This window comes from Corvus kubaryi, unplaced genomic scaffold, assembly GCF_017639235.1.
Source record: "Corvus kubaryi isolate FWS band 111438036 unplaced genomic scaffold, C.kubaryi_AGA036_p1.0 37385, whole genome shotgun sequence".
NCBI lineage: Eukaryota > Metazoa > Chordata > Aves > Passeriformes > Corvidae > Corvus > Corvus kubaryi.
The window spans coordinates 3497539-3510810 of record NW_024581127.1 but is presented as its reverse complement, the minus strand read 5'-3'; positions in this window follow the sequence as shown (position 1 = coordinate 3510810).

Sequence of the window (13272 nt, the reverse complement as noted above, 5' to 3'; positions counted from 1 at the left end):
TTATTATTTTTGTGTTGTTTCTTCACATAACTATTGCTTTGAATTGACAATAGTGCAATTTTTTTCTTCCTGGTGCCTGTGAGGAACTGCTGAGGTTGAGTACTGGCATTGGAGAGCTGGGGAATCACATTACACTTGCCAGCACCTACTGAGGCAGGTGCCCCAAGCTCCAGCCACCCCTGGGATCATGTCCTTCTCCCCTCGTGGCCTCCCCTATGGCTATGCTTGGTCAGGATGGAAAAGAAAGCAGGTTCTCTGTTGAAAAGGGATGTGCAGATTTTTTTAACAGTCTTAGTGAAAGGGGAAATAAAGACCAAGATATGATAGAGGTAAGGATCTATTTAAAGGAGTGCAGCTGGGACAAGAGTACCCCACTAGAAACTGTCCAGGTGACAATCCAAGAGGTGTATATTCATGCCTCAGTCCTGGCTTGGACTAAAAAGGGCCCCTTGGCTCAAATGTTAAATAATATCTCATTATTTTGGCTAAGAAGTGCAAAGTAGTTGTTTCGTTTTCCAAAAGTTGAATGCTTGTTGCTTTTTTCACAAATGAAACCATGCTGGGATTGCTAGTTTTTGTCAGCTTTGAGAGTTTGGCTTCCATAGTAGTTTGTTCAGAAGTTTCACAAGGACCTGAAGTAATTACAAGTACCTTCAGTGCCTAAAGTCTTGCCTGACGTGCAATACCTGAACACCTATTGCATCTGGAACCCCAAACACACAGGGGTTTGGATGTGACAGTAGGGCTTGGTTACTGGTGTATAAAACACAGCAATTGACTGTTAAATAATACAGCTGATCCGTGCTTTTTAATAGAGTGAAAAATCTAGTATATTTAGAGAATTTTAAGCCTTCAGTTTGGAGCTGATACATTGCAAGCTGTTTGGCTTCCACTGCCTCGCTCGTTGGAGCATTTCCTCCTTAAAACAGGCAGCATGGAGCAGTATCAATCGGAAGGGCTTGCAGTACAGTGAGATGACTGCTGCTGGCTGGAAAAAAGCACAGGGTATAGCCAAAGGGAGGCGGTCTGTGGTCTGCTTCTAGCGCTGTACGACTCAGTTTGCTCTGTGTAAGCGACGTCAGCGCTGCAGATCCGCCCCATTTCACGGGGCAGGGAAAGGGTAACTCACGGCATTCGTAGGAAAAAGAGCTGACGCAGGGGTTTGATGCAGATTTCTACCTACCTGTGTGTGAACCAGTTACACAAGAACTACAAAGTGTTCTTGTCCTCTTTTTATTTTTTTCCAGTAAGTGGCAGTTGCAGACACTATGATTTGAGTTAGGGTGAGGTTCCTTTCTGCTTGCATTCAGAATAATACTTGCATTTACAAAACACAGTATAGGGTTGAACCTTCCCATTGTGCCTTTTGGCAGCTTTTTTTCAAGAAAATCAAGCTATGTTTCAGTGTAGATTCTGTCTTTATTGCAATCCGTACAGGATTTTCTCATGTGTTTCTATCTGGATTATAGGTTGGTAGGTAAGTCTTAGAGAAACATAAGAAGTTTGAGATTGCTGCAGGTAGAAAGAGATATTTCCATACCTTGACTATTTAGGTACTTTTTTTTTTTAAATAAACGTTTCTACCTGCTCTGAAGTAGCAATTTATTCATGATTTGGTTATAGATTATGGGATATCTAAAATGTATGCACATTTCCTTGTTTAAGAAACAACTTGATTTTCTGTTGCACTTTAATTTGCATTTCATTTCCAGAATTTCTTACTCCCTTCACCAAACTGGCATGGTGCACAAAAAGAAGAGAAATTGTCTCTTGAAAGTGGTCTTGTTTATTAGAATTTTATCCTCTCAGAAATTCATGTTTTTATATTCTTTTAACTTCTATTACTTAATCTTTTTGCTTTGACTTCAGCATGTTTACTTACAATAGCTATGAATAATTACAGCTGGTGATTTTATAGATGTCATTTTATGTATATAATGTGTATATAGGTACATTTCTAAATATAATGCATTATATCAGAAGTGATACATATAGGTTTTAAAAGCAACATATTAGAATGGTGGTGTTCAGATGAAATTCCAGATGTTTAAGTACTCTGCTTCTACAAAATAAACAGCATTAATTAGAAATTACTCTTCTTCATTCCATTGTTTGGGGTTTGCCAGCTCACTTGATTTTCTTGTTTTGAGTTGTGTGAATTAGGAAGGCTTACTAAACAAAGGCAAGCCTACTACTCCCTGCTTATGGTCTCCCTTATCTCCATGATTATAATTTGTTTTCTAGTTTTTGACGGAAGAGTGAGAAAATATTAGGAAAATAAGCTCACACAATGAGTAAATTGCAATTTATTACTACATAGCTGGAGAGGCTATCTGATGTTTAAACAGAAATATAATACCTGGCTTCTCTAACCAATGTATTTTCTTACTCCTCTTAAATTTGCAGGTACTCACAAACAATGTGTCAGTGGAGGGGATGCTAAGTAAGACACTGTGGAACTGAACACATTTTAAAGTAATCAGTCAAATAGAATTCCTGAATAATATCACAAGCAATTCATCCATAGAAAGGACACATAATCAATTTAATAGGAAGGTGTAATATTTTACTCAGTTTTTATGGGTAGATTACAAACTAAAAATTGTGTGTAAGAAAGCCAGTATGGAAAACCAAACCATGTGTATGAAAAGATTTTATATTTAGGAATATCAACACATTCAAAATTATACACAAGTTATACACAATTATACATTGTTTTCCTTGAATAGAGCTTGTTGTACATGTCACAGTCCAGGGTTCTTCCTCTATGATTGTTGTTCAAAGAAAATGAAAGATTTCATCAAAGTAGTAGGGGATGAGATTTAAGTAATTTCAAAAAAAAAGCCTTTTTTTTGCTTGCAGACATGCTTTGCCTCAAAATTATAATTATTTAATGCATAGTAAATTGTTGGATTTTTTCAAATTTGTATCATTTTAACAGAAAAAAAAGAAATACATGGATCTACAACAATGAGTATGAAAAACAGTATTAAAAAAATATGTCAGTAGCAAATAAATTCAACTAAATGCATGCTTGGAAGGCATATTGTATTGTGCATGATTTTGTCTTGCAAGAACCAGCTAAAACTAGGCCCACCAGCTTCAAACAAACACATTTCAGTTTCAGACTCCAAATAGCTTAAATAGCCTCCTGATTAGCAAGGTGCTCAGGCACGTAAGTAGTCTCTGTGAGTATCCCCAGCAAAGCTAAATATATTTGCCAAATCACTTACCTAAGGGTGTCTCCTGAATTTTTTGAATCGTTGAATTGTTTACCCTGCTCTAGTTTCTACCAAGTGACTCAACAACAGTTTAGCAGCTGCTGGAGTAAGACACCTCTCTATCATACCAAACCCTGTACTTGGCCAGTTTTTCATTGTTCCCTTTAACTCTAGTCTCTAGGTGGAGGGTGAGGATGGGACTTGTAGGTTGGGTTTTTCTTTTTTTGTTGGTTTTTGGGGTTTTTTTCCCCAGTCCATCCATTCCTTATCTGGTATTTAGCTTGCAATGTTTGGCCAGGGAAAATCTTTTTGCAACAAACTTGTACAGTCCTTAGCAAAATGGGATCGTGTTCAAGAGGTAATCGCTGCTATAGCAGAAGTGTAGTGCCCTGTGTTTAAACCTATAGTTATGTGACCCGTTTAGAAAAGTACATAGCTATGAACAGGATACCTAAGCAAATGTGTCCATTTCAGTTTCATAGACATAAGCAGCATCTTTCTCCATCCTGAAAGGGTTTTTTTCTACGTATCAGAATGTTTGTCTTAAGACTATAATGAGGTGTTACTGAGCCTTTTCTGTAGTTCTCTGATGGTTCTCTTAAATTCCAAATCCTGATTTGTAGAAATACAGACAGCACTGAAAATAATGCATATGCCATTGTGTTTGAAAAATTCAGGCTGATCTGCTCACAAGCACTAGCAGTGCTGTTTGTTTATTATGCTTTGATTTAGAGTCTTGATTTTGCCAAAACGTACGAATATTTGTGCTCTAAATAGCTATGTTAGATTTCTTTCTTTGATTTTTGTTTAAGTAATGGCTGGGCAAGGTCTTCATCTGAAGTGGTGTGTGTCTTTACATCAATGCAATGTATATAACAATGTATTAAACTGCATTTTAAAATTTGGGGAATCCTAAAGTTAGGATGGTAGATCTGATCTCTGAACAATAGTGAGCAATGCCATATTGTTGGAGGGGTGGGGGAGGTGTAAAATAATTATTGGGATGTTGGAAGTGACGTACAGCTTTCATGGCAAGTCATAGCAATGGCAAAGTCATGCTTCCAACATCAGTAAGGTCTCAAACTAAGCAGTATGCTCAGTATCAAAAATGCATTCCTTTGTCTGTACCAACAGGAGAAAGCCCACAGCGGCTTGAGTGAGCAGGGACCGGCAAAATGAGCCCTGGAAGGAGAGCGGGAAGGAACTGGATTTGCTCAGGATAGCAACAGACTGAAAAGAAACATTGCTACAGCTCTGCTTAAGGGTGAGAATAGCAAAAAGAGAGGAGAACAGAATGTCTCCATATCCATGGTAGATTTGAGGAGAAGACAAAGGGCTAAACTGAAGCAAAAGAAACCATGTTTAAGCACTAGAAAAATTTACGGTAAGAAGTTTAAAGCAATGCAGTTGCCTGGGAGGCTGAGATGTCTTCATTACAAGTCATTAAGAACAGGTTAGACCGATCCATTAGGAGTGAGACAGGTGTTGATCATGCTGTCTTAAAGGAGGGGGATGGACATAGATGGCCTCTTGACCTCTTTCAGCCTCATGATCTTGTTGTTACGGTTTTTTTTTTCTGGATTCAGGGCATATATTTAACCAATCCAGCTGTATTTAAACTAAGAGGGAATGTGATAGTTTTCTATAAAGAAATTAAATTCCTCTTAATACTTTGGTACTCTCTGATGGACACCTTTCTCTCAGCTCGGTCTGCCCTTCATAGGACTTTTTTTTCTATTTGGTAAGCATATGGCTGCGACTCAGCAGAGGAGAACACAAAGGACAATTTGTTTTGGAAGCCTGCATCTCTCAGCAAGCACAGTATTTAAAAGATTCTCATCGAGTGTACTTGAATTGTCTAACGCAGGATCTTTCTTAAGTGTAAGCATCAAAACGAGAAGGGGAAAGCTTAGGCTGTAACTTGCCTTCTGAGAGGGACAGTGCAGACCGGACTGCAAGGGTGGGGGAGGAGGAATAGCTTTACATCGCTTCTCTTCGAAACCTTAGGGCTACAGTGCCTCTTGCAAAACCACTTGTTGATTTAAAGAGTGCAAGCAGAGCTATTGACAGAGCCCATTACCTTCTCTGTCAGGCTGGACTCACCAGACAATGGTAAGGCTGAGTTAGTTAAGTTGTCTGTAAGTACACACATGATTACAAATTGTACTTTTCCAAACCATTCGGTACATTTGCATCATCTTTCAAGCACCTAGTCAAGCGTGTTTTGTCTTACTGCAAATATGAGCGCTAAGTTAGTGTATCCATTTCTGAGTCCCTTTCCTCTTCAATTTTTTTTTAATGAAACAGCTTTACTGTCTTAAATTTTTACACATTGCCATAATTATTACAAATGTATTTGAGAACTTTAAAGTGGAATGGCTTGCAGTGGGACAGCACAAGAAAAACATAAAAATTTAATACAATTGTAGCCTCTGTCCTCTCAAAAGCCTTGGCTTTTGCTAACTTTACTACTTCCTGATGAACCATATTTAATGGATAACAGGCATGTGTAGTAAACCCAAAACTTCTGTCTACAAGAAATGGAGATGTGAGAATGTACTAGTGTATGACTATAACTTCAGAAATGTAAACTACCTTTTGCTGATACAGAGCTGTCTCCTTTAGCATGCAAGGAGGCTGGAGCAGAGACTCATTTCAGTGAGGTGACAGTTTTGATGACCAGTGATCATTTAAGTTCAGCGCTGTTTTTACCTTTTCTTCCTGATACAAGAAAGGAGAAAGAAACCCACAGAATTTCTTGTTGTATTGTGAGCAATGTGTCATCTCGGCCTACATACGGAGGTTCGCGTGGCAATAGTATCTCCTCCTAAAGCAGGGAAGGCAGTTTAAGGAGACCACCAGAGTCTGCAAATCCAAGGAGCTGTTTGGGGAAAGAGGACAGATGTCCAAAACTGATTAGGGAAATCTTCAACTGCTCTGGTCATTCTTCACTCTCTGGTTCAGTCTTCAAGAATGACTGTTCCCCATTCCTGATGCCTCTGGTGAGTCAGAGGAAACTGATGTCAAGGAGCTTTCAGAGGCCATGCCATTAGGGTGAAATAGAGGTAGTCTCAGTGAATGGAAAACCTCTGCCCTACTACATAGCATAAAAAGCTCAGGGACGAGATTTTTTTTTCCTAATACTTGTTAGATTAAAATAATTCCATACAAAAATTTGTTATTCTAGGATTTAGGGTTGGAAGTCAAACAAAAAACATGAGCTTGGGAAGCTCTAATAAAAATATAATTGTTTTAATGATAAAAATTAATTTAAAAAAATAATAAGAAAATAGAGCAAAAAGCTGATTGTCTGAATTTACAGAAGTATAATTTAAAACTCTTAACTCTATTTTAAAATGAAGCCAGACTCCTTAAATTTACTTGATACTTTCTGGACTTTATTTACTTCAGTTAAAAGTTTCTAAGATCAAGGTTCTGTGCTATCTGTAAATCAAAAAGCTATCTGTGGCCTCCAGTTTGGAAAGTCATTTAACTGGTTCTGTGACTAAATCACTGTCATCCTTCCATCTTAATTTCATTTCTTTCATAATGGCATTAGGAACTGCAACAGAGGGAGGCAGATTTTAACTCTGCTGCATGAAATGTGTTGCTTGTACAGACATGCTTAGATTTTGCCATTTAAAATCATGCTTCACTACCACTCTGATTTTTTTTTTTCCCTATCTTCTGGACTCTAATTACATGAGCTGGTAAATTTACATGTGTACATAACTCTAGATTTACATAGTAAGTGGCCAATGGTGAGCAGAAGTTGGTCAGACTCAGGGTGTAATCAGCTTAATAGTAAATTTAGAAAGTACTTTCAACATAGAAGATGTAGAGTCACTTAGGGTTGCACGCTCATGATTTAGGAGGAAAGTTTTCCAATGTATATGGTCAACAATGAGAAGTAATTGTTAAATATGAATTAGTAAGTCTGCCTTAGACTCAATTTTCAGAGCACATCCCGAAGAGAGCAGCACAAAGGGGGCTTGATAATGTGTACATCTCCACTTGATAATGGTGGAATGGCTTTTAATAATGCCCCTCCTCAGCAATGCTCTTCAATATGAAAATCTTGTGAAGGTACAAAAATTTGTGTATTCAAGTGCAGGAAATCAAGGGAAGAAGACAGTGTTACACAATTCTAAACAAAAGGTAAGTTAACATATTCAACAGTGTAATTACAAGGGGAAGGCAACACTGCTCTTTAAACAGCAAAACCATATGAAGCTCTTCCAGCTCTATTTCTTGTAAGTAGCTCAATTCTGCCCCTTAATGTGTATGCTTGAGGGTTGTTTACCTTTTTGGTTAAAGGCAGAGTACAGGAGTGAGCTGGACTTTTTTAATCCTCAGTAAGAGGGATGGCAATGTCTTTTTTAATAGACTGCATGAATATGCTGAATATGTCACAGCATAACTATTGTTGAACACAGGCTGCAGGATGAGAATATGGGAGAGACTGGGAATAAAAGACTAGCAAAAACAAAGATAAAAGAGAAAATAAGGGCATAAGGGGAAAAAAAAAGGTGGTTAAGGGAAAAACAATTGGAGCAGTTGGGAGAGCAGTGAGAAATAAAGTAGAATAGCATAAAGAATTTTTTTCCACAAAAATATCACAGAGCTACAGGATTCCTGAGACCGGAAAGGAGATCACCCGGTCCTGCTCAAGCAGGCCCATTTTCAGCAGGCTGTCCAGGAGTACCCAGCAGGCACTCCCCCTTCTCTCAGGGTTGGAATTTGGTGTCCCCAGCTCAGCAGTCCCTTCACAGTGCTCAAGAAGAGCTTTAGAGGCAGGTTTTGCTTGTCTGATCCAGCACTTCATGTGGTCACAGTTATTATACATAGCTGAAGGAAAGTGACAGAAGCGAGTGGGCTGGGTAAACCGAGGTGCACGTCCAGCAAGGTAAAAATGCAAGGGTTTGGTATGACATTACAGTATGAGACAAATAAATACACTGCTGGTACCATCATAGCAATTGTCCTTTAGCTCTACAGGTGTATTTCCCTCAGCTGAACATTATTTTGTCTTAGCATGAACTGTTCACCAAAGTAGCATGAGTAAAATGAGTCTTTTATTCTAGTATAAAAATATTTGAACAAATACTGATTAAAATTCTAATTCTTATATATTTAGAACATTCTTCAAAACAAGTAAAATTTATCTTGACTGGTTTTTTTGTATTAGAAATGGATTGACCTTTTCAAGATTATTCAATTAAAAAAATATAGCAGATTATTGAATTAATAACCCATACGCATACAACAAGGTGTTTGATTAACCACTTTTTTTAGTTAGGATTTTGTTACTTGAGGTGCAAAAAAGACCATATTAATGTCTGAAGCTTTTATTGGAAAAAAATCTTATTTTCTAACCACATAAGCACTATATGCCTGGGATACGCTCTTCACTGCAAACTCTTGATGAGGCTGCTGCAGCACTGTATCAAATCATGATAAAGCCAAAGTGTCCTCGAAGAACCTGAGCCAGATCCTAGATGCTTTAAAGGAAGCCATGTAAGTCAATGTGTTATTTTGAAAGGGCAGATGGTGGTAAAGGGCTAATGGAAGGGGGATAATCTGCAATAGTTTGGAGATGTGAAGGGAGGGCAGAGGGTCACCGTTGTTGGAGGAATTGTAGAGTGTATGTGTCATGTCGGGGGGGGGGGGGTGGTTCTGGTGGTGTAGTGAGCAAAGGTGGTGGTGACTGGGGGAAGGTGGAAAAAGGCAATTGTCATGTCCATCTTCTAGGAGGGAGATCCAAGGAACTACAGGCCAGCCAGCCTGACCTCAGTCTGTGGGAAGATTAAGTAGTAAATCCTCCTGAACACCATCTCCAGGTGTTTGAAAGACAAGAAGGTGCCTGGGGACAGGTAGCAAGGGTTTACAGAGGGCAAATTCTGCCTGACCAATGTGACTGGTTTTTATAATGAGATAAGTGCATCTGTGGAGAAGTGGAGAGCAGCTGATGTTGTTTACCTTGACTTTAACAAAGCTTTAGACACAATCAACCACAGATCTCCTTTAACCACACTGGAGAGGTATGAACTAGGTTAAGGAGAAGATAAGGTGGAACATTGACTAGACCATTGGGCTCAAGGACTGTGATCAGCAGCAGCAGGTCCAGCTTGTGGCCAGTGCACTTCAAGGGTGGATGCTGCCACTTACTGTGTAACACGGTCAGTCAGTGACTTCAGCGATGAGATGAAACACAGATCACAGCTACATGGGAAATAGCAGTCAGTGCCCTGGATGACCTCAGCACACTGGAGAAATGGGCTGGCAGGAACCTCATGAGTGGTGGCACAGCATCCTGCATCTGGTACAGAATAACCATTGCTTTATGAGCTGGAGGCTAAAAGGATAAGAAAGGATTTTCAAAAAGAAATTTGGGAGCAACAAGTAAGTCAGCAGTGACCTTGCAACAAAGAAGCCAACAGCATCCTGGGCTAAAGTAACAAAAGAATAGCCAGCAGGTTGAGAAAAGTGGTTATTCCCATCCATGGAGTACTTGTGCGATCCCATCTGGAAAACTGAGTGCAGTTTTGAGCTACCCAGTGTGTGAAAGTCACAGATATAAGAAAGAAAATCCAGAGGAGGGCCACCACAATCGTGAGGGTGCTGGAGCACATAATGTATGAGACCGAGAAGGTCAGGCCATTAGTCTGAAGAAGAGAAGGCTGGTGTAAATTTTAATGTTCTCTTCAGCTTCCTAATGGACAGATGCAGAGAAATGGAGCCTTCTAGCAAGTCCACGGTAAAATTTTTGTTGTGAGAGGCAACAGGCATTAGCTGGAACAGACCAATTAGACATCATGGGAAAAGAAAAACTCACAAATGTGTTCAAACTGTGGAATGGGTTGTTCAAAGAGGCTGTGGAGACAGTAAAAATCATCTGATAATGACCTTGGAAAACCTGGCATAACTTTAAAATTGGCCCTAATTGGAGCTGAGACTTCAACCAGAAGACATCAACAGGTCACCTGAATCCTGAAGAAGGTTAAGATAGTGCAGTAGTTTTACATGGTTTTAAATTTCATTTTGGTGTTTTTGTGGGTTTGAGTTAGGTATATACTGTGTCAACAAAAATCTTACTGGTTTCATAAAGACAATACTTAAATCCAGTTGGGAAGGTTAATGAATAGGCGGGGATTCAATTCCCCATAAAGGAGGGCAAAGTGATTCTACAGAGTAAATGCAGCTGCTCATGAAAAAGGCTTTGTGGACCAACAGCTGCATTACATGTAGCCCTGATGTCAGCAGGTGCACATAAACCTTTTGCATATAAGCTGCAGGTAGAGCTTTATGAGACAGCAGCCATTTCTGAATGGCCTACCAAGTTCATAATCTACCAACAGTTTGTTCATAACCTTTCACCTTTTGGAAAAATAACTTCATTTATTTGAAAACCAGTTAGAAACACACCTGCAAATGCTAGTTTTACTCACCCTGTGTACCAATTTTTTAAGAAATATATTACATAGAAAAAGTAAGTAAGAAAAGAATATTGAAAATATATGACTGTACTGACAAGGAAAATATGGCTGCATTCAGATTTTGAATTTTTTCCTGTTAATTTAGGGAAGAAAAAAAAGTTATGAGAGGAAATTCAAGCAAACTTCACTGAAAACTCAAAATAATAAAATACTTCTCTTGATGCTAAAGTTCTCATCAGGAAAGGTTTGTAGATCACAGTGAATAATCAAATGAATGCATAAAGTGATGTTATGAACGAAATAGCAAGCAGAAGAATGAAGGGGAGGAAGGTTAATACAGGAGGATGACAGGAAGCTTGTATTACTCTTGTTTAGAATGGATGAAGCTTTTGCTGAAAAACTAAGCCCAGCTCTAGTCAGCACAATGCAGCAATGGTGACACTGGAGAAGGTTCAGAGATGAGCTGTAATGCTGAACAAAATCTGCACTGAAGTGTGTTTATCAAATCTATTTCCCATCTGGAAGATGGTCCCTTCCCTTTAAAGAATAGCAGTTAGGAATAACGTAATTACTGGTCTTTGCATACAATGATACTTGTAGCCAGGGCTTTGGGTTTTGGCCTTAGATGACAAAATGTATTTGCTTATGAGTTAGAAGCTTGTAACAGATTTCAGTGGATCTGAGCATATGTGTGTAGTTAAATCTCCTCTCCCACACAGTTTGACTAGGAAACTTGGCCACATAGGAGCCAGGGCTTTTTGTCAATGTTGAGACCATAAACTCTGTGTTATATGGGCTGTCTCTTATACTCGTAGTGCAGCAAGTTAAAAGATCTTCCTTGCTTTTCCCAGTGGATTAAGGTATTAGTTTAACAAAGATCTTTGGTTATGTTAAAGAAGGTGTGACATTAGAAAAAAAAAAAATCAAGCTTTCATAAATAAGAAATGCTGGAATTAAAATTATCTGTGCAATTCTAAATTGGACTGTCTATGGTCATAAAATTAAAGACATACTTCCCCCCCCAGTCAACACCCATTTCACTTTGCATGGGAGAACGATTGAATCACAACCATGAGGTAAATGAGATTATTGCCTATCTGTTAGTTTACTTGCCACAGAGATTTGCACAGATATGACAAATGAGGTCAGAGGAAAAGCTCTATCTCTCCAGGACTCTTTACCCCATTTTTTTTTTGCTGGGTGGTTTCTTTTTCATTTTTTTCCCCTCCAAATATAAGCTACTCTTACTTGTTATGTTATTTCAAGGTAATATTCTGTTCTGTCTGTTCTACAGACAGAATTAACCCTCAATCATTTTTTTGCCTGCCTGTGTATGGGCAGGGTGGAAGAACTTCCTGAAGACTAAGTAATTTCTCTGCCAAATACAACTGATAGGGAGGGACATTCAGAAAGGTTGTTCTCTCCAGCTTCTGCAACCCAGTGCTGGAGCCCTGTCTTCAGTACAAAAGTACTCCAGCTAAAACAGTGGCATTTAATGTGTATTGGATCTCTGGTTACTTTCACATCAAAGCTCTAACTGAGCATAAAAAAAGACAATCCCTCTATCCCCATCTCTAATGGGACTAAATTCAAATAGATTTCTGATGGCCATCCCTCCCGTTTCTGAGTTCTCTCACTAGCAGAATAAAATGTTGCAAGTCTTCAGCTACTTGATTGCAAGGACTGTTTTCTTTACCATGGGGGAGGAGAGTGGGAAAGAGATTTCCTTTAATTTGTTTGGAGAAACAATTGAACTATTTTTGCCCAATGCAAGAAAACAGCTTAAAAAAAATTAATTCAGACAAGTACGGGAAATTGTATGCAGCACAGTGGGGCAAAATGTAACCATCTGAAAAACAAGGATTATGATCAAAAAAATATTGGGCGAGCCTAATTGCAAGCAGAGTTAGCTATACCACCAGGAACGATATATAATCTGCAGATAGCTATCGAAAAACTTGAGGCTGCACATCCAGGCTAGAAAATGTCAAAAATAACGACTGTTGCAGTGTGGAAAGTATAACTCACCATTATCGATATGTGTGAAAATGTAAATCTTTTCTTGTAAGATAGGATTTCTGCGTCATGGATTGCTTCTTGAACTAAAGGGCAATGTTTAACAATCGCCCTCCAGTTCTTAACAAATTTTAACTCATGTATCCACTCCTCCAATCTAGAGAAAGCCTGCATCTCAATCCTCTTGCTCCCATGAGTGAGATACAGCTGACACGATTTTCAGCATGCGTGTCTTTTCTTTTTCTATTTTTTTTTTTTTTTCCGGAGGCAAAGAAAGGAAATAAGACTGTATCCCCCCGCCTCGCTTCCCTGTTTTCGTGAATATGGGCCCCTGAAAGCCGTAAAAGGGCTGACTGCTCCGGTCCCGCCTGGGAGCGGGGTTCCTCCGAGGACGGATAGCAAAGGGCCACAGCCAAAGTCTCTCCCTCCGAGGGCGAAGGACTTTGTTTTACCCTTCCCCTTTCTCCCCGGTTCGGGTGCCGAGGAGGAGGCTCCCGGGAGCGCTGCGCAGGGCTGCGAGCGGGGCGGCTGCCATTGTCCCTGCGGGCGGGGCGCGGAGCAGCCCCGCGCTCCGCCGAGCGGCAGCGGCAGCGGCGAGG